Genomic DNA, 21382 nt, shown 5'->3' on the forward strand with positions numbered 1-21382 from the left:
TAGGTCTCAGAGTGTAAAAGTGGAACCAATTTTTATATGTCTGGAACTCACCAAAATGTAGCATCTTTTCCCTCACATCCTTATGGAGTTACCAGCTCATTATGTTTGATTGACTGGAGAGTCTGAAGCTCTTGACCGTAAGAAGAAATGATTTCCCACACTCTCTTGTGCCCTGAAGTATTTTCTTCTTTCCTCATCAAGAGTTTTATTAAATCTTTCCCTCCCTTTCAAACGACACAAGAATATGACCTGGAAGTGACCTTTTAAAGCTTTTCATATGTAAAGCAATTTACCATAATTACGATAGGACTGAACTTTTTTCTTGAGTTTGAGGAAAATTTAATATGAGTCCATTCATTTTATTTATTTTATGTATTTTTAATTTTTATTTTTAAAAATAAGTTTATTTAATTTTGGCTGTGTTGGGTCTTCGTTGCTGCACACGGGCTTTCTCTAGTTGCGGTAAGCTGGGGTTACTCTTTGTTGTGGTACGCGGGCTTCTCATTGCTGTGGCTTCTCTTGTTGTGGAGCACAGGCTCTAGGCGTGTGGGCTTAAATAGTTGTGGTGCGAGGGCTCAGTAGTCGTGGCTCGAGGGCTCTAGGGTGCAGGCTCAGTAGTTGTGGTGCACGGGTTTAGTTGCTCCACGGCACGTGGGATCTTCCCGAACCAGGGCTCAATCCCGTGTCCCCTGCATTGGCAGGTGGGTTCTTAACCACCGCGCCACCAGGGAAGTCCAGAATCCATTCATTTTATATTTAAGTTCGTGAGTCACACCCACATTATGTCCCTGGTAAAAATTCTGAAAGGCCACAGCAAGAAGCAGAAAAGGGCCACCTCCATAAGAGTGTCTGTCTATGAGCCCATGTTTGCTTTCCAACCCTAAACAGAAACGCCTGACTCAGCACTGTCTGGGAAAATCAGCCTTTGATTCAAAAAGATGTTGTTCAATGATGGTGTCACAGTCCCAGCCATAGCATCAGCCCACCAGGAAGTCTGAGGAAGGGAGGCAGGCAGCCAGAAGGACAGAACTTTCTTCTCACCGGGAAGTACCTACCTCTAAGCGAGAGATGGATCACTTGGTGCCACCAGGGGAAAGATAATTTAGCCATTGTGTTCACGATTAAGAAGCATTCCTCTTTACTCATGGAAGACTTTCAGTGTCACTACCGCCTGGAACCAAATGAAATCCTCCCAAGCCATGGTTGGGATCGAGAATTAACCACAGAACATGGTCACAGTGAGTTTGTGGCCCGGGCTGGACACTCTGTAATTGAGCTTGGGTCGAGACCAATCTTCTCCACGGTCACGGTGGCCCTGTGCCATTAGTATGGTGCCCATGAGTGGAGGAGGCTGCAGCTCACTGAAGGTGCCAGCCGTGAAAATGGCTCAGAAGAGATGGCTCAAATAAGCTGCTGTGCTCAGGCTCGGGTCCATGCTGTTGGTGGCCAAGCAGGACAAGTCAAGGTCGTAGAACGGAGATAGGCTGGGACCTGGGACCCTTTACTGGAGTGCTTGCCCTTGCACCCGGACAAACGTCTCCTCGAGCAACAGAATGCAAAGCACCTATAAGGGACTGAAAATCACTGCACGCATGCACCAACTACCATTTCTGAGGTGCTGAGAGCAAAAGCAGGGTATTATGCATGGTCCCTGCACATAGCACCACCAAGGGGGCGGGCAGACCCCCTAAGCCACCCCTCCGGCCCAACCCACTGATATACCCCCACCCTCATCCCATTTAAGGGACCAGCCTGCCCTCCTCGGAGAGCAAGCGAGGGCACCTGTTACTTGTTTTCTCTCCCTTGTGCAGCAGCGCAAGTCCCAGTAAAATGTTGCCTGAATTCCTCATCAATTTCTATTGATGAAAGAGTCCAAGGACCCGGGTCAGTAACAGAACAACTTGGGACTTAGGGCATTGCCCCCAAGGAGCATCAGCACTTGGGGTTCTAGTGACCAGGCAAAGAGACCCTCCAGGTGTCTGAGCACACCCTCCAGTTCTGCCAGGGTATGTTGGCATTTCTGCTGCTCGCCTCAGCAGTGGCCAGAGGTTTCTTCTTCTCCCTGTCCTCTGCCAGAGACTGCACTTCCAGCTCTGGAGCCGCCATCACGACCCCCAGGACTGAACTTTATTCTTGCAGGTAATTTAATGTTTTCTTTGAGTTTGGGGGAGGGATAGTCAACTCCGTTTATAAAAGGATGTATCCTGGGGTCCAAGCAATATAACCAATTGGCAAGGGAGAATGTTTGTATTAGAGAACAAATGGACCCTAACTGCCGATTTTAATGTGGTTAATTGGTATTTATTCTTTAATAACTCAGTAACTCAGGCATCACTTCATGTAGGAAGCCTATTCTGAATTTCCCCACCCTCATCCAAAGACACTAAGTCAGCAAACCAGGATGTATGGTCACCCTCTATAAAGTTATGTCTGAATCTCAAAGTACTTACCACACTAATCAATCTTCTGTAATCACACAATCAGAAAATGATAGAATGCAAAAAACAAAGTATGGTGTAGGGGATGGTTGATTTGGATATTCAGAAATGTGTTTACCATTGGATATTTCATCCAATGGTAAACACATTTCTCTAGAGCAGACTGCCTCGGTTCAAATTTAAGCTGTCTCACTGACTGTGTAATATTGAGCAAGTCACTTAATCTGTGCCTCGGCTTTCCCCATCTGTAGAATAGGAATAATAATAGTATCTACCTAACAGGGTTGCTGTGACGATTAAATGAATTACTTGTGCAAGATGCTTACAACAGTGCCTGAAGCGTAGTAAATGCTACCTAAGTATTACCAATTATTATTATGGCATGTGGTTGGTCCAGTAGAAGAGGTAGAATTTGAAAGGGAGCTGAAGGATAAGTGTGCTAGGTAAAGACAGCTTTTTACCAGTATGCGGGGACACACTTTTTTAGGGCTGTAAAGGTTAGCAGCTAAGGTGATGTAAATAGTTGTTTTCATTTTATTTCTACTGGTCTCCATTCACTGCTTTGGTTTGGGAAAGTAATTCTCTGGTTTTTGGCCCAATGGAACTTAAACTCCACTTCCCTTCTCCTGAGCTCATGACAGACACTGATATGTTGATAATGGTATTTTTTCCAGTGAGCAGATGAAGCCTCAGAATGCTTCTCACCATGGCCCTCCAGAAAGGTCCTGCCAGTGCGACTGAAAAGACAAGAACACATACGCCATTCCCAGGTGAGTCCCTCGTTTCACAGCAGAGGGACCTGGAGCCTAGAGAAGTAAAGTGACTTGCCCAAGCCCACACAGCCAGCCAGATCAAGAACTGGAACTTGGGTTTTTCCCCTCTTTGGTTGGTATTTGTCTTGCCATCATGTATGGTGGTATTTATTTTCCTAACATATCACTTGGTTAGCTTAGTTTCTGATTAGAATGGCCCCTGCCACCAATTACATTGATGTAGCTTTAGATGGTTAAATATATATATATATATAAAATATACATGTGTGTGTGTATGTATGTGTGTATATGTATTGTCCAAAGTTCATAAATAACAGAAGTAAAACCAATGAATCATTGAAGTAGTAATCAGTAAAAGTTTATTGTGCACATACCGCAAAGACAGTTTATGAACCAGAAGCACTCAAACCAAAACATGGAATGAGGCTCCAGGTGTACTGTTAAAAAACAAATTATATACTGGGAAGGCAGTGACTGTTTATTCTTCACCATGATTGGTTATAATATTACAATTTTCTTAAATGATAGGGAATTGGTTAGTGGCCACTGCATATCAGTTTGGAGAAACAGTTTAAGTTTTGCTTATGATTTTCAGAGACATAAGCAAGAAATGACCCAGGTCAAGTTAGTCTTGCAAAATGAGCTAAATTAAGCTTTGCTTGTATGATTAAACTGATTTTGTCTGCTCAGGGACTTTTCCAGGCTGGTCTCTTTGGTTTTGATTTTAACAATATCACATTGTATATTTATTACGTTAAAGACATATGGCTGCAAATAATTAAAAACAAAAGGAAGCAAGGTACAATCATTCATCCACGAGATGCCCTACAACACTGTAGTGAAATTCATAAGCCTTGCTTGCTCTGCAGCAGTGCTGATGGCACTATCTATCTGGCTTAACCAAATTATTGTGGCATGATCTTGTAGTCAGGTTGCAAATGAAGAACTCCAGGCTAATCAACAGCAGACTGAGTGTACTTAGAGCTTCGTGCCTATAAGCATAAATTGTGATATTTTGCTGCTTTTAAATGATGCATGATGAAATGATTGAAGACATCATTACATGGAACAATATCCAACAGGGAATGTGATATTCTTAATGATTTAGCACTTCCAGCTCTTATGGGAGTGTTAAGTCCTTTTACTGAAGAACTGTAGGGAAGTGGTGTGTTTTAAGATTAAGACTGGATCTAGACAAACAGTGGAGTCTTGACCATATCACAGACATGTTCAGGGAACCTGGCAAGTGGGTGAAAGTGGAGGGTCTAGCTCTAAGCTGGATCTGAGTGATTTAATTAGCATTGCTGAAACCCTAGTAAAATGGTTCTCAATCTTGGCTGAATATTAGAATCACCTGGGGAGCTTTTAAACCTCCCATGCTGGGGCCCCCTCCAGGGATTGTGAGTTAATCTTCTGGGTGGGGCCAGGCATTGAGGTTTCTAAAGCTCCCAGATGATTCTAATGTATAGGCACAGAGGTAAACCAATGGTGTGGTCCTTGAGGAGCAAATACATCAGCCTTTTTTGGATCCTCCTCCTTTTTAACAACGCTGGTGTAGGGATTGCTGTGAGAATAAATGCAGGAGCAGAGAGAAGGCGAAACAGGTAGGCGAATACAGGGGAGGGTCAGCAAGTTCTCAAAACCTTCACCTACTTGTTCAGAGTTTTAAAACTCTCCTCATAGGTGAATCATTCGATACAATTTCTAAGGACAAATCATGTCTGGAATATGACCCTATGCCTTCTAACCTCGAATTGCAAAAAGGACTTAATGTATTCATCAATCCGTTCACTTAATGAGCTTTTACAAGAATACCTGGGGCAAAAAAAACAGTATGTGCTCTCCAGAAGCAACACCTGCATAACTTTTTGGAAATTGACACAGGAGAGGCACAGAATATGCATATATGGGCAATGGACTTTTCTTCTTCCCTCTCCTTCTTTGGAGCCAGGTACTTTCTCTGGTTCACGAAAACGTAACTCAGGACTGGGAGGATGGTATTGCCTTTGCATAATAAGGTGCAAGAGATAAAACTACCAGAAGGGCATATTCGACAGCTGATTTTTTTGGACACTTGGCCTGTTGGCTACACCAGGACATGAACCCCTTCCCTTTTTTTTTAACATCTTGATTGGAGTATAATTGCTTTACAGTGTTGTGTTAGTTTCTGCCATATAACAAAGTGAATCAGCCATATGCATACATATATCCCCATATCTCCTCCCTCTTGAGTCTCCCTCCCACCCTCCCTATCTCACCCTTTTAGGTGGTCACAAAGCACTGAGCTGATCTCCCTGTGCTATGTAGCTGCTCCCCACTAGCTAGCTATTTTACATTTGGTAGTGTATATATGTCCATGCCACTCTCTCACTTCGTCCCAGCTTACCCTTCCCCCTCCCCATGTCCTCAAGTCCATTCTCTATGGCTGTGTCTTTATTCCTGTCCTGCCCTTAGGTTCATCAGAACCTTTTTTTATTTTTTTTGATTCCACATATATGTGGTAGCATATGGTATTTGGAGGTTCCTTAAAAAACTAAAAACAGAACTACCATATGACCCAGCAATCCCACTACTGGGCATATACCATGAGAAAACCATAATTCAAAAAGAGTCATGTACCACAGTGTGCATTGCAGCACTATTTACAATAGCTAGGACATAGAAGCAACCTTCCCTCTTTTTTGATTCTACTTAGAGCTGTACTTCCTCAGCCCTGATCTCTCATGTTCCTCCCATCCAGCGGCGAAAATTGAGGTTGCAGAGAATGACAGTAAACCCTTCCTGGGGCTGCATGTAAGAGTTGACAGGGTGAGGGCCATGAGGAGGTTGAAAGGACTGAGGGGCTAATGGAGGATTGGGCGGAGGGGGTATGGAGTAGGGGCAGCTACTGAAATGCAAGCCAAACCCCACAGGGAGGTCTCTCCCATAAGCCCACCAACCACTGAATGAATAGATTTTCTCACCTCAATCTCAGGTAAAAGACTGATTGATTGCTCTTTGGGATTTTGTATATTTGTTTGCTCTTTTGTTTTTATTTATAGACTATATTATATTACCTTTCACAACAATGATGGTTAGTGCTGGGGTAATAAAGGCCATAGAATTTCAGAGAAAGGTCAGGCTCCTGTCAATAACCAAAACTTCAGGAAGCTGAAATGCTGGAAGTGACTAGAATTTCATAGACTATAGACTTTTTAATTGGAAAAATCACTGGAGAGACTTCACTCCACTCACTAATTTTCTAATGAAGTGACCGAACTTCTAGAAATAGTGAGGGAGTGGGGTCGAGATGAGGTAAGACAGAGGGAACCTTATAAGCCAGGCTGTAAGATGAGGGAAGACATAAGACCCACTGGAGGATGGAGAAATCGGCCGCCTGGTTATTCAGGTTTGCTTTAACCTTGGGCAGAAGTGAATTATTTTAACAAAAGAAACTGAAATATTAATATGAACAAGATGTAAAGCACTTAGATATGGCTCATGTTAGGAAAAAATATGAGATCAGGGAAGTTCTGTGAGGGATAAGGGCAGAGGAGAAGCATTGCAATTTACTTGGAAGTGAGACCTTCCCGTATAAACTTAGAAAACAAAAGGATGACGCTGCTTCCTTTTCCTTTTTCCTGCTTCCTTTTCCTTTTTCCCTCTTCGCTACTCTCCCCCATTCTTTCTCTCTCCTCTTCCCCCCTCATCACTTTCTCCAGTCCAGTGTCATCACTGAGTGGGAATCCATGTTGAGTGACATGAGGCTCTCCTCAGTCAGTGCTTCCCTAGTGATCAAGACCGTGCCATCCAGGGAATTAACCTGCCATGTGTGTGGGGGTGGCTGTGCAGGCAGAGGCTGGGAAGGTAGGGCATAGGGAGCTCTCGCCTATATTTAGCAGTCTCCCTCTGTCCCACACTCAGACATCTGGGTTGAGTGCTACCTCTGTTAGAAATAAAAATACAATAATAAAAAGGAGCAATTTGAATTCTGAATTTCATATGGAAATGATTAGAAGTGTGAATATTGTCAATGGAAGATGTCATCACTGCTACAGAAATAGGCTTTGTCATTACAGTAAAGGCAACTGTAATTTTATTTTGGAACTCCTTCTGCCTCCTCTTTCCTTATAATCTCCAAGAAAATAATTGAAATTAAAAATTGGTCCACTCTGCCCTAACCCCACCATTAAATCTTCTCAATACTATTATGTTCATGATTCTCAACATCATAATTCAGGAATGAATCAAAGAGAACCCAAACACTGAAGTTTTCTCTCAAGGCCTTTACAAGCTCCAGAATTACTGTTGGGATAATTTAATCCCTAGGAACAACCAGGCTACTGATATTTTGGTTAGTCAACTTTGACGATGCAATGTATCAATACCTAGAGAATAACGGTCTATTTCATGGTAGAAAATTGGAGTCCTTACTTCCAATCAGAAGTATAAGGACTCTTGATGAGATACAGTGAAGCTTCAAAACCTGGCAAAAGTGGGTAAAAATATATAAGGTTTGTTTCTTTCAACATATCGAAAAGGTTCTATCCTTTTTTTTTTTTAAGTTTATTCCCAGGTATTTTATTCTTTTTGATGTGATTTTTTTTAACATCTTAATTGGAGTATAATTGCTTTACAATGGTGTGTTACTTTCTGCTTTATAACAAAGTGAATCAGCTATACATATACATATATCCCCATATCTCCTTCCTCTTGTGTCTCCCTCCCACCCTCCTTATCCCACCCCTCTAGCTGGTCACAAAGCACCGGGCTGATCTCCCTGTGCTATGAGGCTGCTTCCCACTAGCTATCTATTTTACATTTGGTAGTGTATATAAGTCCATGCTACTCTCTCACTTCATCCCAGCTTACCCTTCCCCCTCCCCGTGTCCTCAAGTCCATTCTCTACATCTGTGTCTTTATTCCTGTCCTGCCCCTAGGTTCTTCAGAACCCTTTTTTTTTTTTTGATTCCATATATATGTGTTGGCATACGGTATTTGTTTTTCTCTTTGACTTCACTCTGTATGACAGACTCTACATCTCACTACAAATAACTCAATTTCATTCCTTTTTATGACTGAGTATTATTGCATTATATATATGTGCCACATCTTCTTTATCCATTCATCTGTCAATGGACACTTAGGTTGCTTCCATGTCCTGGAAATTATAAACAGAGCTGCAATGAACATTGTGGTATATGACTCCTTTTGAATTATGGTTTTCTCATGGTATATGCCCAGTAGTGGGATTGCTGGGTCGTATGGTAGTTATATTTTTAGTTTTTTAAGGAACCTCCATACTGTTCTCCATAGTGGCTGTATCAATTTACATTCCCACCAACAGTGCAAGAGGGTTCCCTTTTCTCCATACCCACTCCAGCATTTGTTGTTTGTAGATTTTTTAATTATGGCCATTCTGACTGGTGTGAGATGATACCTCATTGTAGTTTTTTTTTTTTTCTTTTTTTGCGGGACGCGGGCCTCTCACTGTTGTGAGCTCTCCCGTTGCGGAGCACAGGCTCCGGACGCGCAGGCTCAGCGGCCATGGCTCACGGGCCCAGCCGCTTCGCGGCATGTGGGATTCCCCCGGACCGGGGCACGAACCTGCGTCCCCTGCATCGGCAGGCAGACTCTCAACCACTGCGTCACCAGGGAAGCCCCTCATTGTAGTTTTTTTTTTTTTCCTCATTGTAGTTTTGATCTGCATTTCTCTAATGATTAGTGATGTTGAACATCCTTTCATGTGTATGTTGGCAATCTGTATATCTTCTTTGGAGAAATGTCTATTTAGGTCTTCTGCCCATTTTTTGGATTGAGTTATTTGTTTTTCTGATATTGAGCTGCAAGAGCTGCTTGTAAATTTCGGAGATTAATCCTTTGTCAGTTGCTTCATTTGCAAATATTTTCTCCCATTCTGAGGGTTGTCTTTTTGTCTTGTTTATGGTTTCCTTTGCTGTGCAAAAGCTTTGAAGTTTCATTAGGTCCCATTTGTTTATTTTTGTTTTTATTTCCTTTCCCTAGGAGGGGTGTCAAAAAGGATCTTGCTGTGATTTATGTCATAGAGTGTTCTGCCTATATTTTCCTCTAAGAGTTTTATAGTTTCTGGCCTTACATTTAGGTCTTTAATCCATTTTGAGTTTATTTTTGTGTATGGTGTTAGGAAGTGTTCTAATTTCATTATTTTACATGTAGCTGTCCAGTTTTCCCAGCACCACTTATTGAAGAAGGTGTCTTTTCTCCATTGTATATTCTTGCCTCCTTTATCAAATATAAGGTGACCATATGTGCGTGGGTTTATCTCTGGGCTTTCTATCCTGTTCCATTGATCTATCTTTCTGTTTTTGTGCCAGTACCATACTACCTTGATTACTGTATCTTTGTAATATAGTCTGAAGTCTGGGAGCCTGATTCCTCCAGCTCTGTTTTTCATTCTCAAGATTGCTTTGGCTATTTGGGGTCTTTGTGGTTCCATACAAATTGTGAAATTTTTTTGTTCTAGTTCTGTGAAAAATGCCATTGGTAGTTTGTTAGGGATTGCATTGAATCTATAGATTGCTTTGGGTAGTATGATCATTTTCACAATGTTGATTCTTCCAATCCAAGAACATGGTATATCTCTCCATTTATTTGTATCATCTTTAATTTCTTTCATCAGTGTCTTACAGTTTTCTGCATACAGGTCTTTTGTCTCCTTCAGTAGGTTTATTCCTAGGTATTTTATTCTTTTTGTTGCAATGCTAAATGAGAGTGTTTCCTTAATTTGTCTTTCAGATGTTTCATTATTAGTGTATAGGCATGCAAGAGATTTCTGTGCATTAATTTTGTATCCTGCTACTTTACCAAACTCATTGATTAGCCCTAGTAGTTTTCTGGTAGCATCTTTAGGATTCTCTCTATCATGTAATCTGCAAACAGTGACAGCTTTACTTCGTGTTTTCCGATTTGGATTCCTTTTATGTCTTTTCATTCTCTGATTGCTGTGGCTAAAACTTCCAAAACTAAGTTGAATAATAGTGGTGAGAATGGGCATCCTTGTCTTGTACCTGATCTTAGTGGAAATGGTTTCAGTTTTTCACCATTGAGAACGAGGTTGGCTGTGGGTTTGTCAAATATGGCATTTATTATGTTGAGGTAAGTTCCCTCTTTCCAGGGAACTTACTGCCTACTTTCCAGAGGGTTTTTACTATAAATTGGTGTTGAATTTTGTTGAAAGCTTTTTCTGCATCTATTGAGATGATATGTCATATATTTTTTCTCCTTCAATTTGTTAATATGGTTTATCACATTGATTCATTTGTGTATATTGAAGAATCCTTGCATTCCTGGAATAAACCCCACTTGATCATGGCGTATGATCCTTTAAATGTGCTGTTAGATTCTGTTTGCTAGTATTTTGTTGAGGATTTTTGCATCTATATTCATCAGTAATATTGGCCTGTAGTTTTCTTCCTTTATGACATCTTTGTCTGGTTTTGGTATCAGGGTGATGGTGGCCTTGTAGAATGAGTTTGGGAGTGTTTCTCCCTCTGCTATATTTTGGAAGAGTTTGAGAAGGATAGGTGTTAGCTCTTCTCTAAACGTTTGATGGAATTTGCCTGTGAAGCCGTCTGGTCCTGGGCCTTTGTTTGTTGGAAGATTTTTTTTTTTTAATTAATTTTTATTAGAGTATAGTTGATTTACAGTGTCGTGTTAGTTTCTGCTGTACAGCAAAGTGAATCAGTTATACATATACGTATATCCACTCTTTTTTATATTCTTTTCCCACATAGGTCATTATAGAGTATTGAGTAGAGTTCCCTGTGCTATATAGTAGGTCCTTATTAGTTATCTGTTTTATATATAGTACTGTGTATATGTCAATCCCAATCTCCCAGTTTATCCCTCTCCCCACCTTCCCGCTTGGTAACCATAGGTTTGTTTTCTACATCTATGACTATTTGTTTTGTAAATAGGTTCATTTTTACCATTTTTTTAGATTCCACATATAAGTGATATCATATGACATATCACTACTTTAGATTTGGCATCAGTCATGCCGATTTTGTGGTTTAGAATCTAGACACTAGACACTCGAGTGTCCCTTTGAACTCCAGCTTCCTGCCATGATGATTTTAGTCTTTACGACTGGGCTTTTGCCTTCGGTTTCTCACCCTGAACCAAGGTTACTGGTTGATACCACAGCCAAGCCCCTAACTGACCTATTTGGTTGGATCCCTGACATTCTACCCTGCCGTTGACATCACTCTCTCCCACAGAGTTGAATATTGTTCTGGTACTCAAGAGCTACTAGCTTCATCTTGTTATAGGGACTGATTACCTGGAGGCACAGCCCTTCTGCCCACCTGAATTAGGGTGCTCTGCTTCCTAGGCTCCTACTACTATTTCTTGGTTAGATCTCCATTAAAAAAAGACTTGCCTGAACTTTGACCTCTATGGCCAAATCTTCAGACATAACGGATTAGAATGCCAGCAGTGCACTGGGTTGAACACAGTAGGACCCAACCCTTCAGTCTGGTCAGTTTCTTTTTTTTTTTTTTAACATCTTTATTGGGGTATAATTGCTTTACAATGATGTGTTAGTTTCTGCTTTATAACAAAGTGAATCAGTTATACATATACATATGTTCCCAATCTCTGCCCTCTTGCGTATCCCTCTCTCCCACCCTCCCTATCCCACCCCTCCAGGCTGTCGTAAAGCACCGAGCCAATATCCCTGTGCCATGCGGCTGCTTCCCACTAGCTATCTACCTTACTACATTTGTTAGTGTGTATATGTCCATGACTCTCTCTCGCCCTGTCACAGATCACCCTTCCCCCTCCTCACAACCTCAAGTCCGTTCTCTAGTAGGTCTGCGTCTTTATTTCTGCCTTACCTCTAGGTTCTTCATGACATTTTTTTTTTTTAAATTCCATATATATGTGTTAGCATACGGTATTTGTCTTTTTCTTTCTGACTTACTTCACTCTGTATGACAGACTCTAGGTCTATCCACCTCATTACAAATAGCTCAATTTCATTTCTTTTTATGGCTGAGTAATATTCCATTGTATATATGTGCCACATCTCCTTTATCCATTCATCCGATGATGGGCACTTAGGTTGTTTCCATCTCCGGGCTATTGTAAATAGAGCTGCAATGAACATTTTGGTACATGACTCTTTTTGAATTTTGGTTTTCTCAGGGTATATGCCCAGTAGTGGGATTGCTGGGTCATATGGTAGTTCTATTTGTAATTTTTTAAGGAACCTCCATACTGTTCTCCATAGTGGCTGAACCAATTCACATTCCCACCAGCAGTGCAAGAGTGTTCCCTTTTCTCCACACCCTCTCCAGCATTTATTGTTTCTAGATTTTTTGATGATGGCCATTCTGACTGGTGTGAGATGATATCTCATTGTAGTTTTGATTTGCATTTCTCTAATGATTAATGATGTTGAGCATTCTTTCATGTGTTTGTTGGCAGTCTGTATATCTTCTTTGGAGAAATGTCTATTTAGGTCTTCTGCCCATTTTTGGATTGGGTTGTTTGTTTTTTTGTTATTGAGCTGCATGAGCTGCTTATAAATTTTGGAGATTAATCCTTTGTCGGTTTCTTCATTTGCAAATATTTTCTCCCATTCTGAGGGTTGTCTTTTTGTCTTGTTTATGGTTTCCTTTGCTGTGCAAAAGCTTTGAAGTTTCATTAGGTCCCATTTGTTTATTTTTGTTTTTATTTCCATTACTCTAGAAGGTGGGTCAGAAAGGATCTTGCTGTGATTTATGTCATAGAGTGTTCTGCCTATGTTTTCCTCTAAGAGTTTGATAGTTTCTGGCCTTACATTTAGGTCTTTAATCCATTTTGAGCTTATTTTTGTGTATGGTGTTAGGGAGTGATCTAATCTCATACTTTTACATGTACCTGTCCAGTTTTCCCAGCACCACTTATTGAAGAGGCTGTCCTTTCTCCACTGTACATTCCTGCCACCTTTATCAAAGATAAGATGTCCATATGTGCGTGGGTTTATCTCTGGGCTTTCTATCCTGTTCCATTGATCTATCTTTCTGTTTTTGGGCCAGTACCATACTGTCTTGATTACTGTAGCTTTGTAGTATAGTCTGAAGTCAGGGAGCCTGATTCCTTCAGTTGCTTTTTTCGTTCTCAAGATTGCTTTGGCTATTCGGGGTCTTTCGTGTTTCCATACAAACTGCGAAATTTTTTGTTCTAGTTCTGTGAAAAATGCCAGTGGTAGTTTGATAGGGATTGCATTGAATCTATAGATTGCTTTGGGTAGTAGAGTCATTTTCACAATGTTGATTCTTCCAATCCAAGAACATGGTATATCTCTCCATCTATTTGTATCATCTTTAATTTCTTTCATCAGTGTCTTATAATTTTCTGCATACAGGTCTTTTGTCTCCTTAGGTAGGTTTATTCCTAGATATTTTATTCTTTTTGTTGCAATGGTAAATGGGAGTGTTTTCTTGATTTCACTTTCAGATTTTTCATCATTAGTATATAGGCATGCCATAGATTTCTGTGCATTAATTTTGTATCCTGCCAAATTCATTGATTAGCTCTAGTAGTTTTCTGATAGCATCATTAGGATTCTCTTTGTATAGGATCATGTCATCTGCAAACAGTGACAGCTTTACTTCTCCTTTTCCGATTTGGATTCCTTTTATTTCCTTTTCTTCTCTGATTGCTGTGGCTAAAACTTCCAAAACTGTGTTGAATAAGAGTGGTGAGAGTGGGCAACCTTGTCTTGTTCCTGATCTTAGTGGAAATGCTTTCAGTTTTTCACCATTGAGACTGATGTTTGCTGTGGGCTTGTCATATATGGCCTTTATTATGTTGAGGAAAGTTCCCTCTATGCCTACTTTCTGCAGAGTTTTTATCATAAATGGGTATTGAATTTTGTCAAAAGCTTTCTCTGCATCTATTGAGATGATCATATGGTTTTTAGTCTTCAATTTGTTAATATGGTTTATCACATTGATAGATTTGCATATATTGAAGAATCCTTGCATTCCTGGAATAAACCCCACTTGATCATGGTGTATTATCCTTTTAATGTGCTGTTGGATTCTGTTTGCTAGTATTTTGTTGAGGATTTTTGCATCTATGTTCATCAGTGATATTGGCCTGTAGTTTTCTTTCTTTGTGACATCCTTGTCTGGTTTTGGTATCAAGGTGATGGTGGCCTTGGAGAATGAGTTTGGGAGTGTTTCTCCCTCTGCTATATTTTGGAAGAGTTTTAGAAGGATAGGTATTAGCTCTTCTCTAAATGTTTGATAGAATTCACCTGTGAAGCCATCTGTTCCTGGGCTTTTGTTTGTTGGAAGATTTTTAATCACAGTTTCAATTTCAGTGCTTGTGATTGGTCTGTTCATATTTTCTATTTCTTCCTGATTCAGTCTTGGCAGGTTGTGCATTTCTAAGAATTTGTCCATTTCATCCAGATTGTCCATTTTATTGGCATAGAGTTGCTTGTAGTAATCTCTCATGATTTTTTGTATTTCTGCAGTGTCAGTTGTTACTTTTCCTTTTTCATTTCTAATTCTATTGATTTGAGTCTTCTCCATTTTTTTCTTGATGAGTCTGGCTAGTGGTTTATCTATTTTGTTTATCTTCTCAAATAACTAGCTTTTAGTTTTATTGATCTTTGCTATTGTTTCCTTCATTTCTTTTTCATTTATTTCTGATCTGATTTTTATGATTTCTTTCCTTCTGCTAGCTTTGGGGTTTTTTTGTTCTTCGTTCTCTAATTGCTTGAGGTGCAAGGGTAGGTTGTTTATTCGAGATGTTTCCTGCTTCTTAAGGTGGGCTTGTATTGCTATAAACTTCCCCCTTAGAACTGCTTTTGTTGCATCCCGTAGGTTTTGGGTCGTTGTGTCTCCATTGTCATTTGTTTCTAGGTATTTGTTTTATTTCCTCTTTGATTATTTCAGTGATCACTTCATTACTAAGTAGTGTATTGTTTAGCCTCCATGTGTTTGTATTTTTTACAGATCTTTTCCTGTAATTGATATCTAGTCTCATGGCATTGTGGTCAGAAAAGATACTTGAAACAATTTCAATTTTCTTAAATTTACCAAGGCTTGATTTGTGACCCAAGATATGATCTATCCTGGATAATGTTCCATGAGCACTTGAGAAAAATGTGTATTCTGTTGTTTTTGGATGGAGTGTCCTGTAAATATCAATTAAGTCCATGTTGTTTAATGTATCATTTAAAGCTTGTGTTTCCTTATTTATTTTCATTTTGGATGATCTGTCCATGGGTGAAAGTGGGGTGTTTAAGTCCCCTACTATGAATGTGTTACTGTCGATTTCCCCTTTTATGGCTGGTAGTATTTGCCTTACGTATTGAGGTGCTGCTATGTTGGGTGCATAAATATTTACAATTGTTATATCTTCTTCTTGGATCGATCCCTTGATCATTATGTAGTGTCCTTCTTTGTCTCTTTTAATAGTCGTTATTTTAAAGTCTATTTTGTCTGATATGAGAATTGCTACTCCAGCTTTCTTTTGGTTTCCATTTGCTTGAAATATCTTTTTCCATCCCCTTACTTTCAGTCTGTATGTGTCTCTAGGTCTGAAGTGGGTCTCTTGTAGACAGCATATATAAGGGTCTTGTTTGTGTATCCATTCAGCCAATCAGTGTCTTTTGGTGGGAGCATTTAGTCCATTTACATTTAAGGTAATTATCGATATGTATGTTCCTATTCCCATTTTCTAAATTGTTTTGGGTTCGTTATTGTAGGTCTTTTCCTTCTCTTGTGTTTCTTGTCTAGAGAAGTTCCTTTAGCATTTGTTGTAAAGCTGGTTTGGTGGTGCTGAACTCTCTCAGCTTTTGCTTGTCTGTAAAGGTTTTAATTTCTCCATCAAACCTGAATGAGATCCTTGCTGGGTAGAGTAGTCTTGGCTGCAGGTTTTTCTCCTTCATCACTCTCAGTATGTCCTGCCACTCCCTTCTGGCTTGTAGGCTTTCTGCTGAGAGATCAGCTGTTAACCTTATGGGGATTCCCTTATGTGTTATATGTTGTTTTTCCCTTGCTGCTTTTAATATGCTTTCTTTGTATTTAATTTTTGACAGTTTGATTAATATGTGTCTTGGCGTATTTCTCCTTGTATTTATCCTGTGTGGGACTCTCTGTGCTTCCTGGACTTGATTAACTATTTCCTTTCCCATATTAGGGAAGTTTTCAACTATAATCTCTTCAAATATTTTCTCAGTCCCTTTCTTTTTCTCTTCTTCTTCTGGAACCCCTATAATTCGAATGTTGGTGCGTTTAATGTTGTCCTAGAGGTCTCTGAGACTGTCCTCAGTTCTTTTCATTCTTTTTTCTTTATTCTGCTCTGCAGTAGTTATTTCCACTATTTTATCTTCCAGGTCACTTATCCGTTCTTCTGCCTCAGGTATTCTGGTATTGATCCCATCTAGAGTACTTTTAATTTCATTTATTGTGTTGTTCATCGTTGCTTGTTTCATCTTTATTTCTTCTAGGTCCTTGTTAACTGTTTCTTGCATTTTGTCCATTCTATTTCCAAGATTTCGGATCATCCTTACTATCATTATTCTGAATTCTTTTTCAGGTAGACTGCCTATTTCCTCTTCATTTGTTAGGTCTGGTGGGTTTTTACCTTGCTCCTTCATCTGCTGTGTGTTTTTCTGTCTTCTCATTTTGCTTATCTTACTGTGTTTGGGGTCTCCTTTTTGCAGACTGCAGGTTCGTAGTTCCCGCTGTTTTTGATGTCTGTCTCCAGTGGCTAAGGTTGGTTCAGTGAGTTGTGTAGGCTTCCTGGTGGAGGGGACTAGTGCCTGTGTTGTGGTGGATGAGGCTGGATCTTGTCTCTCTAGTGGGCAGGTTCACGTCTGGTGGTGTGTTTTGTGGTGTCTGTGGACTTATTATGATTTTAGGCAGCCTCTCTGCTAATGGGTGGGGTTGTGTTCCTGTTTTGCTAGTTGTTTGGCATAGGTTGTCCAGCACTGTGGCTTGCTGGTCGTTGAGTGAAGCTGGGTGCCGGTGTTAAGATGGAGGTCTCTGGGAGATTTTCGCTGTTTGATATTATGTGGAGCTGGGAGGTGTCTTGTTGACCAGTGTCCTGAAGTTGGCTCTCCTACCGCAGAGGCAGAGCCCTGACTCCTGGCTGGAGCACCAAGAGCCTTTCATCTAAACGGCTCAGAATAAAAGTGAGAAAAAGTAGAGAGAATTAGTAGAAGTATGAGGAAAGAAAGAAGGAAAGGAGGGAAGGAAGGAAGGAAGGAAGAAAGAAAGAAAGAAGCAAAGAAGGAAAGAAGGCAAGAAGGAAAGAAAGGAGGGAGGGAGGGAGGAAGGAAGGAAGGGAAAGAAGAAAAAAGACAGAAAGAAAGAAGATACAGTAAAAATAAAATAAAGTATAATAAAGTTATTGAATTAAAAAATTCTTATTTAGAAAAAAAAAAAAAGGGACGGACAGAACCTTAGGACAAATGTTGGAAGCAAAGCTATACAGACAAAATCTTACACAGAAGCATACACATACACCCTCACTAAAAGAGGTAAAGGGGGAAAAATCATAAATCTTGCTCTCAGAGACCACCTCCTCAATATGGGATGATTCGTTGTCTAAAGGAGGGAAGGAAGGAAGGAAAGAAAGAAAGAAAGAAACAATGAAGGTAAAGTATAATAACGTTATTAAAATTAATTATTAAGAAAAAATTTTTAAAAAAAACCATGGACGGATAGAACCCTTGGACAAATGGTGGAAGCAAGACTATACAGACAAGATCTCACACAGAAGCATACACATACACATTCACAAAAAGAGGAAAAGGGAAAAAAAAATCATAGATCTTGCTCCTAAAGTCCACTTCCTTAATTTGGGATGATTTGTTGTCTATTCAGGTATTCCACAGATGCAGGGTATATCAAGTTGATTGTGGAGCTTTAATCCGCTGCTTCTGAGGCTGCTGGGAGAGATTTCCCTTTCTCTTCTTTGTTCTCACAGCTCCCAGGGGCTCCGCTGTGGATTTGGCCCTGCCTCTGCCTGTAGGTCGCTAGAGGGCATCTGTTTTTTGCTCAGACAGGACGGGGTTAAAGGAGCCGCTGATTCGGGGGCTCTGGCGCACTCAGGCCGGCGGGGAGGGAGGGGCACGGAGTGCGGGGTGGGCCTGCGGCCGCAAAGGCCGGTGTGACTTTGCACCAGCCTGAGGCCCGGCGTGCGTTCTCCCGGGAAAGTTGTCCCTGGATCCCGGGAACCTGGCAGTGGCGGGCTGCACAGGCTCCGCGGAAGAGGGGTGTGCGGAGTTACCTGTGCTCGCACACAGGCCCCTTGGTGGCGGCAGCAGCAGCCTTAGCGTCTCCCGCCCGTCTCTGGGGTCCGCGCCTTTAGCCGCGGCTCGCGCCCTTCTCTGGAGTTCCTTTAAGCAGCGCTCTTAAACCCCTCTCCTCACGCACCGGGAAACAAAGAGGGAAGAAAAAGTCTCTTGCCTCTTCGGCAGGTGCAGACTTTTCCCCGGACTCCCTCCCGGCTAGCCGTGGTGCACTAACCCCTTCAGGCTATGTTCAAGCCGCCAACCCCAGTCCTCTCCCTGCGCTCCCTCCGAAACCCGAGCCTCAGAGCCTCAGCTCGCAGCCCTGCCTGCCCCGGCGGGTGAGCAGACAAGCCTCTCGGGCTGGTGAGTGCCGGTCAGCACCGATCCTCTGTGCAGGAATCTCCCCGCTTTGCCCTCCGCACCCGTTGCTGTGCACTCCTCCGCGGCTTTGAAGCTCCCCCCACCGCCTCCCGCAGTCTCCGCCCGCGAAGGGGCTTCCTAGTGTGTGGAAACTTTTCCTCTTTCACAGCTCCCTCCCACTGGTGCAGGTGCCGTCCCTATTCTTTTGTCTCTGTTTTTTTCTTTTTTTTTCTTTTGCCCTACTCAGGTACGTGGGGAGTTTCTTGCCTTTTGGGAGGTCTGAGGTCTTCTGCCAGCCTTCAGTAGGTGTTCTGTAGGAGTTGTTCCACGTGTAGATGTATTGCTGGTGTATCTGTGGGGAGGAAGGTGATCTCCGCATCTTACTCTTCCGCCATCTTCCTCTCATTCCTCTGTTGGAAGATTTTTAATCACGGTCTCAATTTCAGTGCTTGTGATTGGTCTGTTTATATTTTCTATTTCTTCCTGGTTCAGTGACGGAAGGTTTTGCTTTTCTAAGAATTTGTCCATTTCCTCCAGGTTGTCCATTTTATTGGCTTATAGTTGCTTGTAGTAATCTCTCATGATTCTTTGTATTTCTGCAGTGTCAGTTGTTACTTCTTTTTCATTACTGATTCTGTTGATTTGAGTCGTCTCCCTTTTATTCTTGATGAGTCTGGCTAATGGTTTATCAATTTTGTTTATCTTCACAAAGAACCAGGTTTTAGTTTTATTGATCTTTGCTATTGTTTTCTTCATTTATTTCTGATCTGATCTTTATGATTTCTTTCCTTCTGCTAACTTTGGGTTTTTTTTTTTGTTGTTGTTCTTCTTTCTCTAATTGCTTTAGGTGTAAGGTTAGGTTGTTTATTTGAGATGTTTCTTGTTTCTTCAGGTAGGATTGTATTGCTATAAAATTCCCTCTTAAAACTGCTGTTGCTGCATCCCGTAGGTTTTGAGTCATCATGTTTACATTGTCATTTGTTTGTAGGTATTTTTTGATTTCCTCTTTGATTTTTTCAGTGATCTCTGTGTTATTAAGTAGTGTATTGTTTAGCCTCCATGTGTTTGTATTTTTTTTATAGATTTTTTTTCCTGTAATTGATATCTAGTCTAATAGTGTTGTGTTCGGAAAAGGTACTTGATACGATTTCAATTTTCTTAAATTTACCAAGGCTTGATTTGTTACCCAAGATATGATGTATCCTGGAAAATGTTCCATGAGCACTTGAGAAGAAAGTGTATTCTGTTGTTTTTGGATGGAATGTCCTATAAATATCAATTAAGTCCATGTTGTTTAATGTATCATTTAAAGCTTGTGTTTCCTTATTTATTTTCATTTTGGATGATCTGTCCATTGGTGTAAGTGAGGTGGTAAAGTCCCCCACTGTTATTTTGTTACTGTCGATTTCCTCTTTTATAGCTGTTAGCAGTTGCCTTATGTATTGAGGTGCTCCTATGTTGGGTGCATAAATATTTACAATTGTTATATCTTCTTCTTGGATTGATCCCTTGATCATTATGTCATGTCCTTCTTTGTCTCTTGTAATAGTCTTTATTTTAAAGTCTATGAGAATTGCTACTTCAGCTTTCTTTTGATTTCCATTTGCATGGAATATCTTTTTCCATTTCCTCACTTTCAGTCTGTATGTGTCTGAGGTGGGTCTGAAGTGGGTCTCTTATAGACAGCATATATATGACTCTCGTTTTTGTATCCATTCAGCCAGTCTATGTCTTTTGGTTGGAGTATTTAATCCATTTACATTTAAGGTAATTATCGATATGTATGTTCCTATTACCATTTTCTTAACTCTTTTGGATTTGTTTTTGTAGGTCTTTTTCTTCTCTTGTGTTTCCTGCCTAGAGAAGTTCCTTTAGCATTTGTTGTAAAGCTGGTTTGGTGGTGCTGAATTCCCTTAGCTTTTGCTTGTCTGTAAAGGTTTTAATTTCTCTGTCGAATCTGAATGAGATCCTTGCTGGGTAGAGTAATCTTAATTGTAGGTTTTTCCCTTTCATCACTTTCAATATGTCCTGCCACTCCCTTCTGGCTTGCAGAGTTTCTGCTGAAAGATCAGCTGTTAACCTGATGGGGATTCCGTTATGTTATTTGTTGTTTTTCCCTTGGTGCTTTTAGTATTTTTTCTTTGTATTTAATTTTTGATGGTTTGATTAATATGTGTCTTGGTGTGTTTCTCCTTGGATTTATCCTGTATGGGGCTCTCTGCATTTCCTGGACTTGGTTGACTATTTACTTTCCCATATTAGGGAAGTTTTCAACTATAATCTCTTCAAATATTTTCTCAGTCCCTCTCTTTTTCTCTTCTTCTTCTGGGACCCCTATAATTCGAATGTTGATTCATTTAATGTTGTCCCAGAAGTCTCTGAGACTGTCCTCAGTTCTTTTCATTCTTTTTTCTTTATTCTGCTCTGCAGTAGTTATTTCCACTATTTTATCTTCCAGGTCACTTATCTGTTCTTCTGCCTCAGTTATTCTGCTATTGATGCCTTCTAGAGAATTTTTAATGTCATTTATTGTGTTGTTCATCATTGTT

The 21382-nt window shown here is 40.6% G+C and overlaps 1 long non-coding RNA gene across 2 annotated transcripts in view; it reads left to right on the plus strand.

The window, feature by feature from the left end:
- Positions 1-669: 669 nt before the first annotated feature.
- LOC137224876 (uncharacterized) overlaps positions 670-21382 on the plus strand; it is a 94876-nt gene continuing 74163 nt past the window's right edge. For both annotated transcript variants that reach the window (XR_010943548.1, XR_010943547.1), the window contains exons 1-2: positions 670-2139; positions 3113-3208. This is a non-coding gene — a long non-coding RNA (uncharacterized lncRNA). The remainder of the gene's footprint in view (positions 2140-3112; positions 3209-21382) is intronic.

This window comes from Pseudorca crassidens, chromosome 5 (genome assembly GCF_039906515.1).
Source record: "Pseudorca crassidens isolate mPseCra1 chromosome 5, mPseCra1.hap1, whole genome shotgun sequence".
Classification (NCBI taxonomy): Eukaryota; Metazoa; Chordata; class Mammalia; order Artiodactyla; family Delphinidae; genus Pseudorca; species Pseudorca crassidens.